We start from the raw sequence: 25,815 nt of genomic DNA on the forward strand, positions 1-25,815 counted from the left end.
AGAATGTGTATGTTTTTGAAAAAATTTCAGAAATATGAAATTTCTAAGTGATTTTGAAATTGAATTCAAAGTTAAGTTTTGAAATTTGAGATCTGAATTGAATTTAAACTAGAAAATCAAAATTCCAAGTTTGATTTCTAAATTGAGAATTGAATTATATTCAGAAACTAAACTTAGAATTATATTTAGAATTTTAGGATTAGAAGTTCAAAAAGGAAATTTGAATTTTGATTTGGAATAAAAATTGAGATTTAAAATGAAATTCAAAATTAAGAATTGAAGTTTTAGAATGAAAACTTTGAATTTGAAATGAAAATAGAATTCAAAACTTTGAATTTTAAAATAAATAAAGAATTAAATTCAATATTTGAAATTAAAATAAAATTAAAAGTAAAAATTTGAAATTTGAAAATGGAAAGTAAAATTGATATTCAAAATTGAAATAAATCAACATTTAAAATTTGGAAATTGAAATTAAAACTTGGAATTGAAAATGAAATTCAAAGTTAAGTTTAGAAATTTGAAAATGAAAAGTTAGAATTGAAAATAAGAATCAAAAATTGGAAATTGAAAATAACTTTGAATTTAGAAATGGAAATTATTTCAAAAATCACTTAGAAATGTGAAAATAACTTGAAATAATTTAAATGAAAAATGATGCAATTCTATCTTAAATGATGAATGCATTAAAAAAAATTGTTGGAATTTAAAAGCAAATTCCATTTTTTAATAGAATTAAAACAAGATTAAAGTTTAATATATTTATAACTATGGTCACAAAAATATTCTAATTTAATATTTATTTAAATTCTAATAAAGAATGAAATAAATTTTTGTGCCTTTATAGAATTAAAATAAAATTAAATTTTCATATATTTATGATTATGACCACGAATATACTTTAATTTAATATTTATTTGTAGATTCTAATAAAGAAAGAAAATACATTTTTCTTGAAATATGATGATTTTTTAAAAAGATTTAAGAGTGTAATTCGATTTTTGTATTTTAATAAAGAATAATATTTCTAAGTATTATTCATATTCCGACTATGGCCGTAAATACAAACTCTACTTAGTTTTAATTATTTTTTAGTAAATGGTGCACATGTCATTCATGTTTTTCATAGTGAATTTCTTAAAAAAGAAAGGAAAAATGAATGAAATACATCAATTATGAAATTTAATCTAAATGCTCGTTCATTCTAAACTAAGCATAAAATAAATTTTTTATTAATGTATTATTACAACACTTGAATAAATTTATATCAATTGAAAAATAAACAAAAAGAAAATCCTGCAAGATGAGCAAACATGTTAGAAATAAATGTAGGCATTTATGGATTTTCTTCAATTATTGAAAAATTGAGAAAATCCATAATTTAGCCTTTTTATACCTCAAAAAATGAAAGAAAAATCTATAAACATATTAGAAATTAATGAAATTTGATTTGAAGGTTCCTAATAACCTTAAAAGTATCTTAGAATCAAAAAATGCAGAAAACGTTTGGAAAAAAACCTGAATTTAGGCTTTTTTATCCAACACAAGATATTTCAAAATTATGATATGTAAATCGACACTATCAAAGTATTTAGAATAAATGAAATCCTAAAACAACTCAGATTGAGTTAAAAATTAATTCCATGGATTCCTAACTCTTCAAGGAAGCATTTCTTTTTTACCAATCTTGAAAAGAATTTTAAAAACTTGAGATATCATTAAAACATTGAGAAATAAATTTTGAAATCAGAAAATTGAGCTTTGACTGACAAGTTTCTATAATTTTTGAGTTTCAGAGACCAAACTGGATCAATTTCTCCCAAATTTGTGGTATATGTTTGCTTAGTTCAACCATAAAATATTTCTAATTTATAGATTTAGAAAATAATCTCCCATTGGGGAGATCTCATCTGATCAAGTTAGTCAAAATTCTGTAAAAGCCTGTGAAAGAAAAATCAATAGGTTTCTGATTTTTTATCTGAATGATAGATAAAATCTTAATGAAATTTTTTGAAAATTAACATGTATAAACTAGGAATTTTAATAAGAAAATTCTTTTTACAGATATAAAAAATGATCTCCCATTAAGGAGATATGAATGCAACAAGTTGGTTTTAAGTCAGAATAGTACCTCAGATTGCAAAAAGACAAGGTTTTAGAATAAAATACAAAATAAATAAAAATATTCTATAGAAATGGATGAAATTTTACATGAAGTAACTAGACACACACATGAATAAGATCATTTTTATGGATTTCTAAAATGATCTCCCGTTAGGGAGATATGACTCTGACAATATGGATAAAAGTCATTAAGATGACAGAAAGTAACAGGGTCATGGTTTTCAACCAAAACCAAATATCAAACACCATAAAAACTGCTTAAAATTTACATGAAGAAACTAGACTCAATGTTGGAGATTTTCTTTTTTACAGTTTTGAAAGATCATCTCTGGTAAAAATGAAATCACTCTAATAAGTTGGTCTAATTTCAGAGAAAATCTAGATGAGACCAAATGGTAGGGTCCGAATTCTGATTTTTTTATGGGATCAACTCAACTCAGATTGATCTAATTTTTTGTGCGGATCCCGAAAACATACTAATAAAGATGTGGTAAAAAATCAGATCAAATTAAGACCTAATTATGTGTGAAATGATGAAGGCAAAAATAGACCAGAATTGAAAATATCATTTCAACACAATTGAATGAAATAAAATCTCAAAACTGAATTGATCCAATGATCAAAACATGAGATCTATCATTGTAGATTATTGATGATAATGAAAATAATATAAAAACATAAATAAAAGTATATAAAATGAAATCAAAAGCATTGAGGCATAAATTGAAATTGATTTTGCTCAAAGAATGTGAAATTTGATCTATTGAAGATCAAATCCCAATTCTAAATAACTAGAAATGAAAATGCATAAAGTAAATAGCAAATTGAATGGATCAAACATAGAAAATGGAAATTAACTTGGAACTAAGCTGGATCTACATTGCTATTACATGAAATTAAAAGAAAATCAAGAAAGAAGAGAAGAAAGAGGGGCAATTTTTGAGAAATTAAAAATAATAGAAAAAAAATCAAAAGAAAGGGAGAGAGAGGGCCTACCTTGAGCTTCTTCTTTCTTGCTCCAGCCACCACTTCAAGATTGAGCCACCAATGCAAAGGAAGAGAGTTTTCTTCTTTGGAAAACTCATCAACCCCAAGGGAAAAGGAAAGAGAGAATTTTTTTGTTCTCTCAATTTCTCAACTCTTCAACTTATGAGAAGAGAGACCCTCAGGGGGTCTATTTATAGTGAATAATGGGGATGGCTTTAGCAAAATGATAGATATGGGACTAAAAAAACTCAAGAAAGAGGTGCCAAGACCATGTGGGCATTTCTTTTTTTTTCAAATGGGCATAAATGTCATTTTATAAAGTCTTTGACACATGACACCCATCTTGCACATGGGTGCCCATGTGGCAAAGGGGGGCTCACATGGGGTTGGTGCCAACCCCACGTGGGTCTTTAACCAACTTTGTAAATGGGTAAAGTAGCCCTTTGTGAAAAAGGTTGACATGTGGCACCCTCTTGCAAGAGGGTGGTCATGTGAGTCAATTATGGGTTTTAAAGATAGGCAAAATGGCCAATTTTTTGAAAATACACATGGCATCATCTTGTGGGTGATGCTCATGTAGGGTTTTTAAAAGCAAGAGAGTTTTTAAAGTTTTGCAAAAAAATGATTTTTATTTTAAATTTTAAAAAGGCCAAGTGGCGCCCCTCTTTGAAAATAATATTTCTTTGGTTTGTGATTTTGAAATTAAGATAAAAAGGGAGATATAAGAAATAAAAAAAGAATTTATAAATAATTGGATTTAAAAAGTTAAATTTTAATTTATGAAATCCAATTTTGGGCAAAAACTGGATCCAGATTGAATTTTAATAATTTTTGCAAAATACTGATTTTGGATTTTGAAATTCAAAGATTATTTTCGAAATTGGGGGTAAAAATTGGGTTTTGATTTTGATTTTGAAATCCCTAAATCTATTTTGAAATAAAATTAAATTTTGATACTGGATCTGGATCCATTTTGACATTTTGAAATCCAAACTGAATTTTGAACTGGATCCAGGGTATTTTTCAAAAGACTTTTGCAAAATGGTGGATTTGAATTTGAAAATTCGAGGATTGATTTTGAATTTAGGATAAAAATTGAGTTTTTAAAAAGGATCTAGATCTGAAGTTTTGAAAAAGATTGGGTCTGGATCTTGATCTGAAGGAAATTGGTTCGAAATGGAAATTGAATCCTCACTATGGATTTTTGAAGAATTAAAAATAGAAAAAGCCCTAAATTCATAATAAAATTGGAATTTTGGATCTGGATCCAGTTTAGAAAATGAAATTGAATCTAGATCTGAATAAAAAATCAAGAAATATAATCGCATCTCAGATGTTAAATGAATTTGAGTTCAAAAATTTGATTGAATTGAACTTCTGAATGGATCAGAATGTGGATCCAGATTGAAATATATCCAAAGTTGCCTAATTGAATCCTAGATATTTGATGAAATATTCCAGATTTAAAGAATAAAATTGGATTCTGGATATGGATTTCTGAATGAATCAGATAAAAAATCCAGATTCGTGAAGAAATTAGACATCAAATCCAACATTGGATCCTAATATCTGAATTCAAATGGATCGGATCTTGGATATTGATGAAATATTAGGTGAAGGAAGGGATTCAAGTCCGAATTTGGAGTTTGTCCCAGTTCGAAAATTGTTGGAAACAATATCTTGAAGAATTTTTTATTTTTTTGTTTTTGCCTTGCAGGGGGTCGAAACACAATACAGAACTGGTCTAAACTAATTTGAGCTGAATTAGAGCAGAATGAACCGAATCAGAAGCCAGTTATACTCAGATAAACTAATTTTGAAACCAAATCACTAGCTCAAACAGCTGGAGTCAACTCGATCTGGACTGTATCGAGTTCAAACGAACTAAAAAGTGAGCTCAAATAAGCTGAAATGAAGGTCCGAGTGTGAAAAAGTGAATTTGAAATGAAACTGAGCTACTCGAACTCTTGGTGAACTTAGATCAAACTCACTGGGATGGGATCTACTGGATTTGACTGACTCAAAAACAGTTTGGTTAAAATTTAAGCTAAAATAAGCTTATTTTGCATGAAATGAGCTAAATTAGTTGAAATGGTTAGGATTCGCTCATCGTGAGCTTAGAGGAGCTAGAAATGACAACCATTCTAACTTTTCTTAACTCGAGATGAGTTCGTTTAAACCTAACTAATGAGAAGTCTATGGGTGACCTAGGAGTAAAATGGTAATTTTATTGATTAAAAGAGGTAAACTGGTCTCTAAATTGGGATAAACCTAGGGGTGAGACTCGATATCACCCTACAGGGGACTGACACTCGTGAAATGAAGATGTCTGGAATGGACTTAGAAAATTTGGGGTGTTTACACTTAAGAAGTCGACTCAGAAGTGCGCGACCTATACACCTCAAGGGCAACAATGACCTCGGCAACCCCAGCAAAAGCGACCCCAGCAGTCCCAGGCACAAGGACAAAGGAGAGTCATAGGTCGTGTCTACGTGACTTCTGTAGAGGAGTTGCAAGAGGACGTAAATGTCATCAAAGGTATAATTTTTATTGCAAAGTTCGATGCTAAAGTTTTTGTTGACACTAGCACTACACATTCATTTGTATCTGCATGATTTACGAACTTGATTGACGTTACACCAATTCCATTGGGATACATTTTGGAAGTTATCACACCATCAAGCAGTAGTTCTATCGCTCATACTTATCTACTTAAGGTAGAAGTTATGATTTCAGGGCAAAACCTCTCTACTTCTATTGGATATGGTGGGCTAAGATGTCATACTCAGTATAGACTGGATGTACAAGCAATATGCTTGTATGATTTATCGTGAGCGGCGCATCCAATTTACTCACCCCGATCAACCTATACTTGAGTACACGACTACTAAAAAGGAAAGCAAAGGATGACTTATTTCAACCATGAAGGTGCAACCATGAACGTGCAACGATATATGGATAAAGGTTGTGAGGCTTTCCTGGCCAGTGTGACTTTGATAGACCCCAATACAACCCTGATAGAGGACTTAGATGTGGTTTATGAGTATGCATATGTCTTCTCAGATGACTTGTCAAGCATACCTCATGCTTGAGAGGTCGACTTTGCTATAGAATTAGTGCTTGGAATGGCCTCGATATCTAGAGCTCTCTATCGCACGGCCCTAGCAGAGTTGGAGGAATTGAAGAAGTAGTTGTAAGAGCGGATGGACAAGAGCTTTATTCGACCTAGTGTTTCACCTTGGGGTGCTCCAGTCTTGTTCATCAAGAAGAATGATGGGTCGATGTGCTTGTGCATTGACTACCGCATGTTGAATCAAGTGATGATCAAGAACAAGTACCCTCTTCCTCGGATCGATGTCTTGTTCGATCAACTTCATGATGACAAGGTTTTCTCCAAGATAAATCTTCGATCAAGATATCATCAATTGAGGATTAAGGAGTCAGATGTACAAAAGATGACTTTCAGGACACTGTACGACTATTACAAATTCCTGGTGATGCTCTTTGGGCTAACCAATGCTCCATCAACATTTATGGATCTGATGAATCGGATCTTTCAGCCATACCTGGATCTTTTTTTTATCGTGTTTATAAACAACATCCTGATTTACTTAGATAGTGAGGAAGACCACAAAGAGCTTTTAAGGATTGTCCTCGAGACACTTTGACAACATCAATTGTATGCTAAGTTCTCGAAATACAAATTCTGGTTAAACAAATCATGTTTTTAGGTCACGTGGTCTCCAAAGACGGGGGTGTTAGTAGACCTTGTTAAGGTAATATTTCTCGCCAACTATGTTTGAAGGAAATTATTTGGATCCTTATTTTGATCTGTTGAATCTTATTTTTGGATCTAGGTGGAAGCGGTCTTAGATTAGAAACAACCTAAGAGCGTATCAGATATACATAGTTTCCTTGAACTTGTACGATACTACCAGAGGTTTATATAAATTTTTTCAAAGATTGTTTCACCTATGATGAAGCTGCTTTGTAAAAAAATCAAGTTTGTTTGGACTCAACAATGAAAAGAGAGCTTCCAGAAGCTAAAGAAGAGGCTTACTACAACCCCCGTGCTCACATTGCCTTTAGGATAAGGACACTTTGTAGTTCATAGTGACATATGAGGTACTAGACTGGGATGTGTGTTGATGCAAAACGACAAGGTTATAGCCTATGCATCATGCCAACTAAAGGTGCATGAGTGAAACTACCCCACTCATGACTTGGAGCTTGATGTCATAGTTTTTGTACTTAAGGTTTGACAACATTACCTATACGGTGAGCAATTTAAGGTTTTCTCTGATCATAAAAGCCTCAAATACATCTTCTCGCAAAAAAAACTGAATATGAGACAAAGGCAGTGGTTAGAGTTCCTGAAAGATTATGATTTCTCTATTTCATACCATACAGGCAAAACCAATGTAGTGGGCGATGCTTTGAGTAGAAAGGCGAGAAGCTTTGAGAGTTTAACAACAGTGAGTGAAGATTGCTCGAGGACCTGATAGCTTAGAGACCATTCGACACGTAATCAGGTCATATTCAGATCACTAGTACAATAGTGAGGGCAGAGCTCATGGAACGAATTATTGCACAATATAAGGATGACCTCGAATTTATGAGGATGATTGCAGGGTGTAAGCAAGATTAGTCGGCATTGTATCTGGAGGAGTACGGATGCATCTGGTATAGTCAGAGGCTTTGGGTGCTAGAGGATTAGTTGAGGAAAAAGCTCTTAGATGAGGCGCATCGTACCATATTTACTATACATCAAGGGAGCACGAAGATGTATAAGGATCTCAAGATAAACTATTGGTGGCACAGTATGAAAAAGGACATTACCGAATATATTTTGATATGCTTGGTCTGCTAGCAGGTCAAGATAGAACACCAGAGACCTGGCAACATGATGCAGTTAATTGAGATCCCGCAGTGAAAGTATAAAGACATTACCATAGATTTTGTGGTAGGTCTACCCAGGATGCGCCAGTAGTATAACACCATTTGGATGATTGTGGATCGCCTTACAAACTTGATACACTTCCTGTTGACTAGGGTGAATTACACACTAGAGATTTTGGCTGATTTTTATATCAACGAGATCGTTAGGTTATAGAGAGTACCTATTTCGTTCATCTCAGATAGTGATCCAAGATTTACGTCAAAGTTTTTGGAGCAACTTCAGAAAGCTTTGGAAACAAAGCTTAAGTTTAGTATGATATTTTACCCGCAGACTGACGGATAGTCGGAGAGGACTATCCAAACATTAGAGGACATGCTACGATCTTGTGTGTTAGAGTGAAAAGGTGACTGGAGTAAGCATCTAAAGCTACTCGAGTTCGCCTACAACAATAGTTACCATTCGAGTATTGACATGATTCCTTACAAGGTGTTGTATAGGTGACCTTAACTTCTTACGAGGTGTTGTATAGGTGACCTTGTAGGTCCCCTGTTTGTTGGAGTGAGGTTGGTGATCGAGCCATCGAATCACTTATAGTTTTGCAATATTATATAGATCATGTGCAATTGATTCGGAAGAGACTCCTGACCGCCTAGAGCCGCCAGAAGAGCTACATAGATTCGAAGTGCAGAGAGGTTTCATTCAAGGTGGGAGACCACGTATTTGTCAGAGTATCACCGACGAAGAGTGTGTTTTGGTTTGGCAAGAAAGAAAAGTTGAGTCTGAGGTATGTAAGACTTTTCTTCATCCTCGAGAGGATAGGAGGCACCGCTTATAGATTGACACTTTCCATTCAATTCTCGAACATTCATGGCATTTTTTATGTGTTGATGTTGAGAAGGTATGTGTCAGACCCTGCACATGTCATTCAGTACGACAAGGTCAAGGTTCAGAGAGATCTCACATTCAAGAAGTATCCCATCGAGGTAGTGGATCAACAAAAGTAGGTGCTATGACATAAGATGATCCCGTTCATGAAAGTATGATGACAACACCATGTGCTTGAAGAGTATACTTGGGAGCCCGAGATGGATATGAGAGCAAAATATCCACTTTTGTTTAGTATGTAACCCTAACCAAATTTTGAGGATGATTTTTTTTTAAGGGGGTTGGATGTAATGCCTGCAAATTTTTTATGCTTTTTCTTGATTTTTTTTATTTTTCTTTATTTAATAATAAATCAAAATACTAAATTTGGTAGACAATATGTTAGAGGGTTTATAAGGTTTACTAAGAATAATTGGGATAAATAATTTAAATAGGTGGAAAATTCAAAATTTACTAATAGAATTTAGTTAGGTGTTAATTTAACTAAATTTTATTTAATAGCATTTCATGTGAATTTACAAGTTCATTTATGAAATATTTCAATTGAATTTAAAGTGAATTTGATTTGAATTTCATAAAATGGATTTAAAAAAAAATCAACTAAAATTTATAAAATGGTAGGAGTCCATAGGTGGGTCGTCCCATCCTATTGACATCCTAATTTAAAACTTTAAAATGAAATAAATAACATTTAACTTAAAATTGGAGTTAAAATGAAACTTACTAGAAACTAAAATAGAAAAGAATAAGTCAAAACTTAACATTTTCAAAGAAAGGAGCCCATAAGGGGGGGCACCAACCCTATAGCCCTCTAGAAAGGCTGGACTAAGTATATATATATATATATATATATATATATATATATATATATATATATATATATATATATATAGAGAGAGAGAGAGAGAGAGAGAGAGAGAGAGAGAGAAAGGAAAAAAAGAAAGAAAAAGAAGGGGATTTAAAAAGTCAACTTGCTTGCCAAGCAAGCAAGTTGAATTTAGGAAAAGGAGGCCAACCCATGGGGGTCGACCTACCCCCTTCCTCTTATATTAATTACATAGTACACATATTATATAGTGTATATAAATCTTATATATAATGTCACATGCTTAGCTTAATAAAAAAAAAGAGCGAGTTTAGGAAAAAGAAAATGGGAAGTTGTTGTTTTGACTAGGATTGGATCAAGGGCTAGGATTAGTTCCAGTGCTTGACCCAAAACCCTAACATTATAAATATAGAAGAGGGGCTCATGCCCCCCCCCCTATTTGTCTTTTTGTGTTTTCTTTAGAGCTTTTCCCCTTTCCCTCTCCTAAATCTCTTCTTCTTTTTCTGTATTCTCTCCTTTCCCTACACCTAAACCAATGGTGTTTCACCCTTGGCTCAGCAAGGGAAGGGTGACACATATGTTAAAAGAGGCTTAGGAGCTCGTGTGCAAAGCCGAGAAACAAACGGATCATGAAAAAAACCAATCGAATCACGTAGGAACAAAATTTGTCAAAAAGGTAGGGGGATCTATACTTTACTTAGAAAACATAATTTGTGGCACGAATTTCATCAAATTTTCATAAGCATAGACCCTAAACCAAGCCTCACACACATGGGTTTGGCTTAGGACTATTGAAATATGAAAATAGAATGGCTTTCTGAGAGAAAACCCCTTTTGAAAATGTATTTTTCCTAAAAATTGTTTTCTCAAAAATAAATCTATAAATTTTAAAATTTCCTAGGTTGCACTATGATTTTTCTATAACTTTTGATTTGGGTCAGTAGTACATGTTATGATAGACATCTTGTAAAAATTTGAAGAATTTTCATGGTCGGAATCCTTAGATATTACATATTTAATCTTATTGGGTTTTTTAAAAAATAATTTGGTAAATTTAGTAAAACCATGAAATACATAATTAATTTCATATTAACTTTAATTATAGTTGATAGAATAGGTGCATGCTAATATTTTATATTTATTTCATATTTTTCTGATTTTTATTCGTAGAGAAATTTTGTGTTTTACTTGTTAAATCATGTAAATTACTGAAATTAATTATGAGGAATTAAGCCATGAGTAAGACAGGTCTATTTTTTGGCTAAATGGCTGAGAAAAATAGATTTGTCTATTTTAAATAATGTTAGTCTACTATGTATGATTTTATTTAATTTTTTGATTTAAACTATGTTAAAAAAAATTAGAGTTATGGATTCAGGTGACCCAGTTTGGTCCCACTCGAATGCATAAACTCGATATTACGTATTTTCAGCTTGATACCCGACCAATAAATTATTCATAACTCTTTCATTCGGAGGAGTTTCAATGAGCGATTTATTGCATTGGAAAGCTAACAAAAGTTCACACTTATTGTAAAATTTTAGGCTCTGTTTATGGAATGAGCATTGTTCTATGACAGTCGTAACAAAAAATTATAGGTTCGTGGTAAAACATTCATAATTTTCTCATACAAATAATTTTTTATAAACAATTTATGGCTTTGGATAACTGACAAGTTTTTTTTTAATATGTGAAAAACTTAGCTCTTTTTACTGAAAGTAAAATTTTTTATAAGCTTTGTAACAGTCGGACATAGTGAATCTTTTACAAGTTATTACCGATTTAAGGACCAAACTCCGAAACTTGCATAGTTTTTGTTTCATAAATGGGCGTATCTTTTTCAGTAGAATGTAGACTATTCATGTGACATAAATCTATTTATATGCAGGGAGTGACATGCCTATACTAATGCATGAATGTATGTTTAAAATATGAGATGTGTTTGCCTAAGGCACTATGTGCTATATAAGAGACTAAAATGTTCGCTGTGTGTAATGTAATGTGAATGGTTTAATGTTATCCCCGCTGTTTATTTTTACATGTTCATATGATGATGGTGATAATGCAATTGAATGCATGCATGCATGCAATTTATTAATGTTATCACATTGCTTATGTACATGCATGTGTGTCTGCAAGCATGAGAATGAATGTAATGCACTAATGAATGCATCCATTGCCCTAAAAGTGGCCAAATCCTTGTGACATATTCAATCACGATGTTGCATGTAAAACATTAAATTAAATAAGTGAAACATGTGACATTAAAGTAAGGACTTGTAAATAGAGAGCAGGTGGTGCATCCGGCTTCGTGGAACTTTGTTTTGAACATAAAAGGTTGTTCATCCCCATCCACGAAGATAAAAAAAATCATTTGCATAAAAAATTATTTGTATTAGACTACAATGTAGGGAAAAGAAACTCATGAGTGAAATTCTGATGCATCAGGGTGGAGGTGTTGGGAGTCTCTCTCAAGCTTTTCGTCCCTCACCTAGGACTGGTGAAAGGTACTCGACTAGGCTAAAGTCACTCATGTATAAAAATATCGCTTGCATCATGGTTTTGATCCAGGTGTCTGCCCATGTTTGTACCCATGGGGCTAAGATGTGAAAACTTAAGATGTATGCACATTAGTTAGGCATAACATACATCATTTAAGAAAGAAAATATAATTAAAGATAAGAACTGGTTCATGTAATAAATGACTTCTATATTGGTAAGTTCATGCATTTTAACTGTTCATGCATTTTTACTAGCTTTGGTTAAAATGAGTGATGCATATTTGTTCATTACTGTAATTAGTATACTTGTTTTAATTAATGAGATGCACAATTAATTCTTTAGATTTAATGTATGAAAAGTTAGATGTAATTCCTATTTCTGAATTTCTATTTTACTGGTTTAGTATAATCTATCCTACTGAAACACTATATGTCTGACCCCATTTGGTTTAATATTTCACAGAAAGTGAGTAGGGCTTGCACGCGATGGCGGGAGGTTGCAACGGTGACCGAGCCATATCTTTTCTATACTTCCAAAGATTTTGAGACTCTGATTTATTATTTTAATTTAATTATAATTGGATAAATATAATTAATTATGGATGATTATGGATGTTTAATTATTTAATAAATGCTTGAGTTTATTTTTAATTTCATGATTGTATGGTTAAGAATGGTTACGAAAAGTAGTATGCCAAATTTTAAACCTGATAAGTTTTTTCGCTGCTATATGTTAAAGTATTTTTAAAAAAGTAAAATTTTACCATTTTTGGGGTGTTACACTTCGTTCTCCTTGTCAGTAGCTATAAACATGGATGACAAGTCATTGATCCAATCTGCAAGTTCAGAGAAGAACATCATGGGATAATCCTTCGTCCGATCCTTTTTTATGCTCAAGATGGTTTTAATAACTATGTGAGGGTGACAGAGTGGTTATTGAACAAACTCAAATTGTCAGACCACTTGATTGACCATTTAATGCTCAACTTCATTCATGTTGTGCAATGAAATGTCCCTACTCACAATGTCCGCTTACATAACCACATCATTCTCTCTCTTTGTGTTTTCGTAGGGGCACCACTTTACCTACATGACGAAGTTTCATTCATAGTTAGTCCCATATCACATTATTTATAAAAAATATAGAAATTTGTTTCAAGAATGCTTACATACCATGGTTAAGACACACAACTTTGCATTGCATTGAACCCTTTTCATTTGAGGAGCCAACATTCTTCAATCATTTCCCTCATCCTTATTGCATGACTGACTCCATATTGTAACACATGAAAAATTTAGGAGACAATCATGCCTCAAGGTCCTTTCAATGGATACGTGCTTCCATATTCAAACTTGCAATGATCAATACATAGATTAGTATGGATTAATACATAGTATAATATATCAACAATGTTAAATAATGTTCGAATATAAATAAAAAATTTAAGTACAATAAATGAATAAGTACCTCCTATAATACCAACATGGTGAAGACGGTAAGTCTTACACACCTTGTGCTACTTAAACTTTTATATAGGTGTGTAAGTACAACTGCTCCCCATGTGTATTCATTGATGTGATCCAAGTCATGCAATATTTTTAAGTATGATTTATGTATCGACTTTCCAACAGTGTCAATCAATAAGCACGTGCCAAAAAAGTAGAGCAAGAATACTCTCACATTGTTATCCAGTCATTGGCTGCCCTTCCTTTTAAAACATAGTTCTTATTCATTTTCCTGCTCTTACTAGGGTCATAGTAGTTCCTCAACCATGATAACGTGAGCCTTTCACATTTAAATATATCTTCCTTTGCTTCTAGGTAAAGACGATACAAGTACTTAAAATCTGTCCATCAATGTGCATTCTTTAACTCCTCATGGCACTTAAATCTAGTGATTTGTGCCACTTTCTCTAACATAATGATCATTAGTTGATCGATTCTATTAATATAGTACTTGAAATGTATTAGTTGACAGATTCTAGAATTGCACAATAGACTTTAGGAGACTGTGACTGATGTTTTATGGTGTGATCTCCAAGAATTTTTGAAAATGCATTTAATCCAGCCACTCCACTTCTTATGTCAGTTTTCGAAAGTATTCGTGTTCTTAGAACCAGTAGAATCAGTGCATTCAATTTGTTAGATCTGATGAATCTTGTCCATTTGGATCCTATAGTCACAATTGATTTGGCTAAAATTAGTAAAATATCATAAATTAATTATTGAATATAGGACTCAATCTCAAATCACAATTATATATAATAAACTAATTATTGAACTACCATATTAAGAGAACTTGTCTAATAAACATGCTTACACATACAAGTATAATATTTTAAAGATTTAATTACAATATTCAATTTGGTTATCATAAAATCATGCCTCACACATATATGACAAACTAACAAATCAATTACAATATTCAAACTAGTTATCCTAAAAATATGCTTCAAACATATATAACAAATTAATCATTGAATTATAATACTCATTATAGTTATCTTATAAATATGCTTACACATGCACACAAATATAATATTTTAAAGATTGAATTACAATATTCAATCTATTTATCCTTAAAATATGCTTCACACATACATGACAAACTAATCAATTAATTATAATATTTAAACTAGTTATCCTAAAAACATGTTTCAAACATATATGAAAAATTAATTAATAAATAATAAATAATGATAATACCTATCTACAAGGGTTGATCTACCACCTTATTATCTAGGACCTTCACCTCAAACTCTTGAGGACCCTTATCTGATCCCTCCAAATGGTTCTCAACCTAGACTCAACATCCCCCTAAGCATCTTCATTGTGCACTCTCCACTGCAACCTCAACCCTTTGTTGAACATATGATCCAACCAAAGGACCATCACTCTCCTCCACTTTATGAAAACCCTCCATATTAACCTCAACCTTAGGGTTCACATCCTCTCATTATTGAGGTACCTCCTCTACCCTTGTATAAAATCTTTCGCCTCTATTTTCCACACACTTTTTCTCTATCTCGCTACTGCTACTATAGGTGGCCACATCTTTAACTTTTTCTAGTCAAACACTGAGGTTAACAACAACCTCAGAATGAGCCAGCAACTCAAACTTGCTCACCACTAGGCCCCCTCCCCTTTCTTAGATGATTTAGGGATGAGAGATAAGAATTAGTCTGCAATCTCATCAACCATTTTTGCAGTTTCAACCTTAGATTTGGAAATCATTGAAAGTCTCTCTGAAAGTGTTAGATGCTGCAAGTTTGAGTGCAAATTTTTGGGTCTCAGCTTTGTGATGCTGTATTTTTTTTGAAAAATGTATGACACCCAAACTTGCAGCCGTAGAGTAGGCTCCCTCTCTACCCACTTGTTAAGCCTAGTCGATACTTTAATGTAGTAAGCACCACCCAATTTGTAATATCTCTTTGGATTTTGCTGTTGTGTTTCAACAGTAGCTGATGGTATGAGTGTGAACCCCTTCGAGACAATTTTCTCAATCATCATTTTATAATAAATAAATTTATAAATTTCTATATTAATAAAACAAGAAATATAGGTAAATAGGCAGGCAATAGAGATATGAAATGGGCTATTAAAAAACATTACAAAAAATAAACAGAATAAACTATTGACAATGTAAACAAAACTTGAAAATGATGCAAATGTTCCCTACTCGTTCTTTATAATACAAAATACAAACAAATAAACAACCAAATTCGAAGATAGAGGTATATATAGGTAAACAGGTGGGCAACAAAGACATGAAATAGGCTATTGAAAATACATTACAAAAAACAAATAGAATGGGCTATTGACAATTCAAAAGAACTCGAAAATGATGCAAGTGTTCTCTACTCATGTTTATAATACAAGATACGCTACAGATAAACAACCAAATTCAAGGATAGATGCATACCATTCGTTAAGAAAACAAAGCAACAAACGAACACTCACATGCAAATATTTTAAATAAAGAAAAAAATGGATTATGCTATTGAACATGCATAAATAACTTGAAAATCATGCAATATAACTGTGTCATGTCAATGTTTAAAAAAAAACTGATTAATGATGGTGTCTCAAAAAATAACTAATTCAGCCATTAAAGATGTGCTTACTAGAAAAACTCGTTGTCGATGATTATCAAAAACTCATCGTCACCGATGAAGTGCCACTAATGAAGTAATGTCGATAATTAGCCATAAATAGTCACCATAAATTTTGTCAGAGAGATGAACGTTGGGGACCACAACAAAACCCTAGTTTATGCGAAAATGTTCCTGGGCTGCGAAGAAGGGGTTTTAAAAAAAAAAGCCTCACATTTAATGCTCGTACAAAATTTCATATAAGAAAGGAAATTCTACAGAGTCTTTACTCCTAACATTTATGAAATTCTGCAAAGTCCACAAACTAGTCAGCAATTCCACATATGCTGAGCATAATAGCAATCAAAACATCAAACTCATATAGAATATGTAAATTTTGTGAAATATTTGTGATGTTATGATTTCAGTTAAAAAAAGTTCATGAATTTGGTTATGCAAACTTTATATTATATATGCGAATTTAGTGAAATATTTGCAATATTATGATTTTAATTACAGGAAGTTTACGATTTTAGTTGTGCAAACTTCGTATTATACATGGAAATTTAGTGAAATATTTGTGATGTTACAACATGCTTCAATTACACAAAATTCATAAATTTAATTGTGCAAACTTTGTACTATATATATAAATTTAGTAAAATATTTATGATGTTACGACAAATTTCAGTTATAGTATATTCACGAATTTAGTTATGCGATCTTTATACTATATATGCAAATTTAGTAAAATATTTATGATGTTACGACATGTTTCAATTACAAGAAGGTCATGGATTTGGTCATATATTTATAATGTTACATGTTTCAGTTACAAAAAGTTCATGAATTTTGTACTATATATGCAAATTTAGTGAAATATTTGTGATGTTATGACATGTTTTAATTACACAAAGTTTGTGATTTTAATTATGCGAACTTCATACTATATATGCAAATTTAGTAAAATATTTATGATGTTATGAGAAGTTTCAGTTACAAGAAATTCACGAATTTAGTTATGCAAACTTCATACTATATATGCGAATTTAGATAAATATTTGTGATATTACGATAAGTTTCAATTACAAAAAGTTCACGAATTCAATTATGCAAACTTCATACTATATATGCAAATTTAGTAAAATATTTATGATGTTACGACATATTTTAATTACAAAAAGTTTATGAATTTAGTTATGCAAATTTCATACTGTATATACTAATTTAATAAAATATTTGCAATGTTACGATTGGTTTTAGTTACAAGAAGTTCATGAATTTAGTTATTCAAACTTTGTACTATATATGCGAATTTAGTAAAATATTTGTAATTTATGACCGGTTTCAGTTATAGAAATTTCATAAATTTGGTCATGCAAACTTTGTGAGGTCTTTAAAAAAATGTGGAATCTACCTTTTAGTGAGAGTTTGCGATACCTGAAAAACATACTAATATATCTTGCGAACTTCAAGAGGATCACTCATGTGAAGGTCCAAAAGGTCCTAAAGAAGTAAGACATTTGTGATTTTGGGCATGGGTTGGATTTAAAAAATTATAAGGCATTTTGGAAAACTTGTCATTTTTGTCATACAGTACACTCATTATTTCACTGGGTATGCACTAGTCTAGTTTATGCAATCCATATAGAACCCAAGTATGGATTTTCTTATAGTAGGCCCAATCAGTCTCAGGTTTAAATCCGTAACTAGAACCTCATAGTCGACTCCAAGTCCAAACCCACTGGGCGCAGAGTGAAGGTCACAACTCGAGTCGACAACTCCGTCACAAACATTGTTCTTGAGAAAATCTTGGTGAGGAAAATCTCATGACAAATTTTAAAGTTTTGATATTTTTAAAAATATTTAAAAAAATCAGTGTATATAAACATTACAAAAAATTTTAGAAGCATAAACGAAGTTATAAACAAATTTGTAAAAAATGTGTAATTTAAAAAACAGCCTTGATCGTGTTAATATCACAACAAAACACAGTTTTTGAAATGGGTGATATTTTGAATATACTTATTTTTTAAAGGAATGTATTGACTTCACCAAACATCGTAATATAAATCATTATATTTTCAGAATATCATCAATATTTATTACATTGTCTCGAATATGGGCTAAATTCCATGAAGTAGAATGATTTTTTTTCTCTCCAAGTGGAATTGAAATCGCATCAGCTAAAATAAGACTTGAAATAAGGCTTTTATGATTTTATACGTGGGAAAAAGTACAAAATATCATTTTATACTTGAGCTAGAATTTTCAGAATTGGTTAGGCAGCTCTTTGGAAGGGATTTTTTTTTTGACAAGGAACCTGCAGAACAGAGGTCGCTTAATGGACCTTTCCTCCTAAATAGTAAGCCCCGAGTGTGTGCCCTAGCCTGCAAAGAAAACTCTTTGCACGTTGCTATATAACAATATATAAAAAATTGAAAGTGTTAATATTTCAAAAGAAGTGATGCTTTAACATAGGCAAAACTTTGAAATATTTCTTTTTGCCAGCATTTTATGATGTTTAAAGATACCATGACAAAATCATGATATTTCTAAATATTGCTGATATTTGCACTATAGCCTGGATTCGTCAAGCACAGTTTGAGTTATATGCCAGAACACCTTCCTTTATACTTTGGAATCTCTAATGGTTTTTCAAATGTCCACCGTGGCAGGTGTCTCCCATGGGGATGCAAATGGTTCAGATCCGTGGCTGCTAAAATACATAGCATCATGGGTGAAACAAACACCCATGAAACACCATAGGTGGGTGGTGCGGTATTTCTCACTTCTATGCCAATTTTATGTGAAAATCACTTCACCTCTTGCACTATCAGCTAGGGTGTCAATGGGTCGGGTTTAGTTCAAACCCAGGTGGAGCCAGACTTGGGCCAGATTTTTGGGTATGGTATTGGGTCCGGAACCAGGTCTAGTCAGGTCTACTATAAGAGAAACCATACCCGGACCCAATAAAAACTACATGAACCAGACCCGGACCATACCCAGTAAAACAATATTTTTTATCATTTTTACACTAAAAAATTGTGGTTCTTAATCGGAACTCGGGTCGATCCCTGGTCTGGTATAAAATTTCACAAACTATACCCAGGTTCATGTATTAATCAGACCTTGGGGTCCTAATCAGGTCTTCTTATTTGTCACCATACCCAGACCCTATAGGGTTTGGTCCGGGTAAACCTGACCCGTTGACACCCCTACTATAAGCCCATGTGAAAGGACTTTGATGGGAAAGCCGTGCTGACATTCCTCATGGTTTTTCCTATGAAATTAAGGATGTCCCCTTTCATGGGAACGAAACAAATGGGCTATTTTACGACCAATTTCACACATGGAAGAGTTCACAATACTATGCCGAATTGCCAACGTGCCCATCCTCACTTGAAATCATGATAGTCTGATACTAATTTTGGTTCAAATCTGACCCACTTGATACAACCAAATTGAAGGGAGGATCAGGTGCAAATGTGATTGCACACTTTCTGTGTGCTGCTGCACTTGATTACCCACCATATGCTATTGGAGACCACAGCTATATCTCAAAGATACTACAAGGTACAAACGCTTCCTTATCTCTATGGCGTGGGTTGTTTTGTTTTAATTGGACCTCATAGATGGATTCAACATGTCCAAAATAGTGAGCATTAACTTTTGAATCATTTTTTTAAATAAAAAAAGCATGATTTTATGACCTAGGAAAATATCATACAGTTTAGTTTAGGAAGTTGATTTTTAAAGCCTTATAAAAACTTGCCTACTTGTCATAATCGGATAATCTAAGAGCCCATTTTCACTAAGAAAAATATGTAGATCACATATGTAAGGTTAATTTTAATTAAAGGCGATAAAAAGCAGAAAAAGGCATTTGTACGGTAGGGATGGCAGTGGACCGGGGGGAAAGTGGGGCCCCGCCCCGTTTGGACCGGGGATGAAGGGTATGAAACGGGGATGGAGGCGGGGGTGGAGGATAAAATCCATCCCCGCCGCGGAGGTGGGGCGGGGGTGGACGTGCACTTTTCCCCGCCCCGCCCCGCCTCATCCCCGTTTGGACCGGGGATGAAGGGTATGAAACGGGGATGGAGGCGGGGGTGGAGGATAAAATCCATCCCCGCCACGGAGGCGGGGCGGGGGTGGAGGATAAAATTTTGAGGCGGGGCGGGGGTGGAAACCTTGTCCCCCGCCCCGCCCCACTGCCATCCCTATTTGTACCTAATGACTATAGCAAATGTTACCCCTATACATATAAGCCTGCCTTGGGTTGCCTAAGTGGTTAGGGCGGTCTTAGAAAGATGGTGGAACCTCATCTTGTTGAGGATCAATTCCCCCTTGGTATCATACTAGTGGCTTGACCAGTGGGTGTCCTTTGTGGGCTAGGGCACTTACAAATATGATCCACAAGCTTTCCTTAGTGTTTGTAGACTTTTGAATTGCCTAATTGCAACACGATAGGCGTGTTTTTATAAGGCTTCAAAAATCAATGGACTACAATGTGTGACACGGCCTTCTCGGGTCATAAAATCATATTTTTGTTAAAAAAATGCGATTCAAAAGCCAATTCTAACTATTTAGAACATACTGAACACATCTATGAGATTCGATTGAATCAAAACAACCTGCACCAATGACTTTCAAAAGTGATATAATGTCATGACAACATTACCAATGTTTTCCTTGTATATGTAGGGTTAATATTTGGTGCTATTGAAGACTCAAAACTATGTAACTAGAAATCATAGGTTCAACCTTTATCAACTCAATCCTACCACATAGATGTTCAACATGGTTTCTTACAATATTACAAAGGGGAAAAGTGGTCGGCATGTGACGCCTTGTTTGCCATGTTGTGGCTATCTCATTAGCATGGACGTGGGATGATTTGCTTGTGGCATGTATATATATATATATATATATATATAGAGAGAGAGAGAGAGAGAGAGAGAGAGAGAGAGAGAGAGAGGCCAAACTTTTAATTAACAAAATCAGATTGAGCTAGGATGAGGCAAGTCTGACTTGAGCTTGCTGAGCTGGCGCAGAAGTTGGTTTCTACATCCACGGTGTATCTCTTTGCTATAGTCGATTCCCTACCCAGCTTTTTTCTTAGGAATCAAAATTCTTGTAGTAATAGATCATGAAAGAGTTTGGATGGATGTTGAAACGTTTCTACCAATGTTGGAAAAATGTATCGGCTTCAAATCGCTTGGCCAACCGTTCAGGTGAATCGGCTGATACCGATTCTTAAGTGAATCAAATAAGGGGTTGGGATTAGGTGATATTGAAAATCACCATCAGTAGTGATTTTTTCAATATCAACCACAAATCATGGAGTGCCCCCTTCAGGCTATACGGAGGGCATTTCCGTCCCACCAGCCCATCATGGTGGTACGAAATGCCCTCCGTACAGGCATGGGTGGTGGTGATTTTCAATATCTTTTGCTCTCAACCTGCTCATAAGAGCAACCTGGTGGGCTTGGTGGTCGGTATGATGGGCCTTGAATGTACTTGAACATAAAAATGAAGGTGGTCAAATAATAATAGTTAGCTTCCTAGGATTCCGGTTAGAATATTTTTTAGGACTTCATTTTTCTGTTAACATTTAGACCTTTTTGGAATGAGGTAAAATCAAGTTTATTAAAAACTTAGTTCTACCTTCAAACTTGGTTTTTAACAAACCCATTTTGCCAAAAACCAAATTCTCTTGTTGTTTGGATGACTCAAAACCTGAAAAATTATGTCATTGAGTTTTCAAATCTCAAAAAAAAACAAACAAAAGTGTGGCCATTTTCAGGCCAGCCTCCGGTCAGAAAATAACCCAGCCGCTTAACCATTTTCTAGCAAGTGGTAGTAACCGATCATAGAGGAGTTTAGATGGACGGAGGAAAATTGGAGAGATAGAGGGGTTGGTTACCATGGAGATGAGTGAGGAATTGGAGTAGATGAGAGAGATGAAAATAAAATCTCACCAAGGAAGAACCCTAATGAGCCAATCTCAAGCTTTAAAAGGCAAAAGCCACATTCACTCTACAAGAGAGGCAAAAAAAGAGTTTCATTAAGAAGGATCTAAGCATTATGAGATAACCCCAGCATAAGGGCATTTATAGACTCCATGAACCCCAAAAGACTAGAATATTCCTTCTTAAGTCTCTTATAACCTCATACACCCTATATAGATCTTTGAATCTAAATACAATGTGTGAAGAGATCCAAACCCATCCAATACAAAAAAAAGGCCCAAAACAAGAAAACTCTCTCCAATGGGTATACTCATAATCTAATACCCTTATAATTGAGTCTTGGATCCAATACATATCTAAGAGGAGACTCAAAATACTATTCAATAACCCATTTTTTTTAAGTGAGAGTCTAATAAAATGGTATTCTATCAATCCACCCTCTTCAAATTGGGGTTGTTCTCAATGCCAAAACTTGAAAGATCTTATACTAGTAACTCATGCTCACGAGAGAATGGTGGTTTTGTGCTTCTTAGATGCAAACCATGCTTCCTTAGGAGTTGGCCCTTCTCATATAAGCAAACTTTACCTATTTGGCCCATGTGATGCCATTATCAAGGCAAGTGATAGGAGATTAACACTCATTATTTGCCATGATTGAGATCTTCTTGAAGGAAGAGTGGTGGTTGGTGTTGTGGGTCCACTCAACCCAAGGTAGTAAGCGAACCTTTTGCTTCATCCAAATGCCCACAATTGATCTTAAGAAGGTTTCTTTTCATAGTGAAGCCCACGAAAAGCATAGGAAAACACGTATTTTGCTCTAAGATGAGAAACCCCAAAAACCATAAGAGAATACATGTGTCCAAGTTGAGAATCCCCTAAAAGTGTCAGAATATATTTTCTCATTGGGGTTCTCATTATGTGCCAAACTATTTCCCACTTGTTGATTCCCTTAATAGCAAGTTGTAACTCTTTGGAAACGAAAGACTTGCAATTGAGTTTATTTGAGGTCTTTAATATTAGAGCGAACATCCACTTCTTGATCCTTCATTAGGAACCTCATAACCTTGTTTAAGAAGTTCCAAGAAGCCTTTTCAAAACCTTGGAGTCACTCATAATTAGACATAATAAGAAGTGATATCCTTCAATTCATTGTCCACCATAAGAATTGCCACGAGTTCTTTTTCAGCCATATTTTGTTGAACATATTTGCTACGATCATTGGGTAGTTGTTTGTTCGGTTGTTGTTGCTCCAATGGTTCGATTTGAGACTCTTAACAGTGTTCTGTTCCTCATAAAAAGTAGTCAAATCAACTTTGACAAGTATTTGATCTAAATTTTCACACGGATTGGAGAAAAATAATCCAATCTAGATCTACACGTCTTTGGCTCCTACATTAACGAATTTCAGCTGTTATTCTCAGCCTTTATCTGTTCCATGGTGGCTATTATCTTCATAAGAATGGGAACTCACTTGGGGTCATGTCTCAACGCTATGACCATTCGTCATCTCCTGAGCTCCTCTTGTCACCATCCTTGACAAAAGTGAATTCCTCAATTTGACAGTAGGAAATCTCTTTTGCAACTAGAAAGATGTTGCTAGATCAAGGGTTTAGGTCAAATTTTGGTTTGGTCTTAGCAGCAAGTTAGTTGGCTAGGGTTTGTGTTTTTTTGGTGAATTATGGTGAGGTTTAGGTGGGTGCAATTAGCTATGTTATACTTATTTGTTTTGTAACAAAACATAGTACTTATAGTCACAGAAAAGTAGGGTATGATAAATTGGTTATGTCACGATTGAGAATCAATTTTGAGGTGAGGTAAAGTTGGTTTGGTTAAGGACATGTAAGGCTAGTAATTAGGTTTTGGATGAGCTTGTGAGTTCAGATTCACTTCTGTCATGTCGTAGTCTCAAATTTGAACTCCAAATGATACGCTAGTAAATACCAAAAGTTGAAACAATTTAATGTGTTTTCTGCATCTTTATGTAGAAACAAAACTTATAAAACAAAAATTTCTAATGTGTTTCTCTCCAGATTTTGGTCTGAATTTTGCTCCAGATGTCTCCACAATCTAACTCCAATGGAATTAACACCACAGAGACTCAATCCAACCCTATGTTGGACAAGAAAGCTCATCGATTTAAGTGGTTTTATCCAACACTAAAATATTGTCGAAAAAAAGAAGAGATTTAACTACCGAAAAACTTCTCTAAATTTAAAACTTTCTCAATTCAGTAAAAGTAACTAAATCAACACCCAACAGAAGACCTAATGACATCAAAATAAAGATCTATGCTTAGAAACTCAGATTCACAGGCCAATCAACCAAAATGAAGCATCAATCACCAAAATCATTTATCCAAATTCACGTGAACATCAAAAGAGGAATTCATGTTTTATGAATTCTTTGAAGCATCTAAAACTCCAAAATCACGTGTCAACACTTCACATCTTTAATAAATCATGATGAAATGCTAGATCTAAACATAATCAAAGAACTCAAAATGAAATTCATGGTGAAAAGAATTCGATCTCACCAATTTCCCAACATTCTTCACGTTGAGAGGTCGTTCTTCACAATTTGGGTGATTTTTCACGTCAATGGCTTCCCAATTTTGCTAGATCTGACTCCTTCCACCATCTGATGATGATTTCAACCCTATCTACATACCAATCACATCCCAATTGCAGATCTACAAGCCGATCTACCTGATTTTCATGCTTGAAGGTGAAATACTCCAATCAGCTAGCCCAAAATTCACTCTAATGCTGAAATCCAACCATGAACTCATTCACGAACAATATTTTTTAGTTTTTTTTAGTTTCATGAAGATGAAACCATGCTCTGATATCATAAATAGTAGCTGATCACAGAGGAGTTTGGATGGATGAGGGAGAATTAGAGATATGGAAGGGTTGGCTATGGTGGAGATGAATAAGGAATTGAGGTGGATGGGAGAGATGAAGAACCCTAATTAGTCAATCTCAAGCCTCAAGGGGCAAGGGCTACATCCACTGTACAAGAGAGAGAACAAAAAGAAATATTTCTCATTAAGAAGGCTCTAAGCGTTATGAGAAAAACCTATCATACAGGTATTTATAGACCCTCTGAACCCAAAAGAATATAATACCCCTCACTAAGTCTCATGTAACTCCATATGCCTTTCATGGATCTTTGGATCTAAATACAATGTGTGATGAGATCCAAACCTGCCCAATACAAAAGAAGACCCAAAACAAGAAACCTAGCCTCAAAGGGTATACCTTTGGTCCAATACCCTTATAATTGGGTCTTGGATCCAATACATATCCAAGAAGAGACTCAAAATACCATCCAATAACCCTCTTTTTTTACAAGTAGACTGGGTCCAATAAAATGGTATGCTATTAAGTGGTTGGCTGAAAAATGGTCAGATAGATGAAATAGGGTTTAGCTTTTTTCTTTTTTAGGGTTCATGGCTATCCAACCATTTTCGACCATACACTGGTTGGGAAATGGCTGGGATGGTGCCACCCTTATTGGCCAGCACCAG

General features: G+C 33.9%; 1 long non-coding RNA gene across 1 annotated transcript; it reads right to left on the bottom strand.

Annotated features, from left to right (window-relative positions):
- Window positions 1-13,171: 13,171 nt before the first annotated feature.
- Window positions 13,172-25,337, bottom strand: LOC149822116 (uncharacterized). The gene is made up of 3 exons (XR_016426008.1): window positions 24,820-25,337; window positions 13,397-13,575; window positions 13,172-13,309 (listed from the first exon to the last, which is right to left on the bottom strand). It is a non-coding gene; the product is annotated as an uncharacterized LOC149822116 (long non-coding RNA).
- Window positions 25,338-25,815: the final 478 nt, after the last annotated feature.

Source organism: Nuphar pumila, chromosome 11 (assembly GCF_984573655.1).
Source record: "Nuphar pumila chromosome 11, dmNupPumi1.hap1.1, whole genome shotgun sequence".
Lineage (NCBI taxonomy): Eukaryota > Viridiplantae > Streptophyta > Magnoliopsida > Nymphaeales > Nymphaeaceae > Nuphar > Nuphar pumila.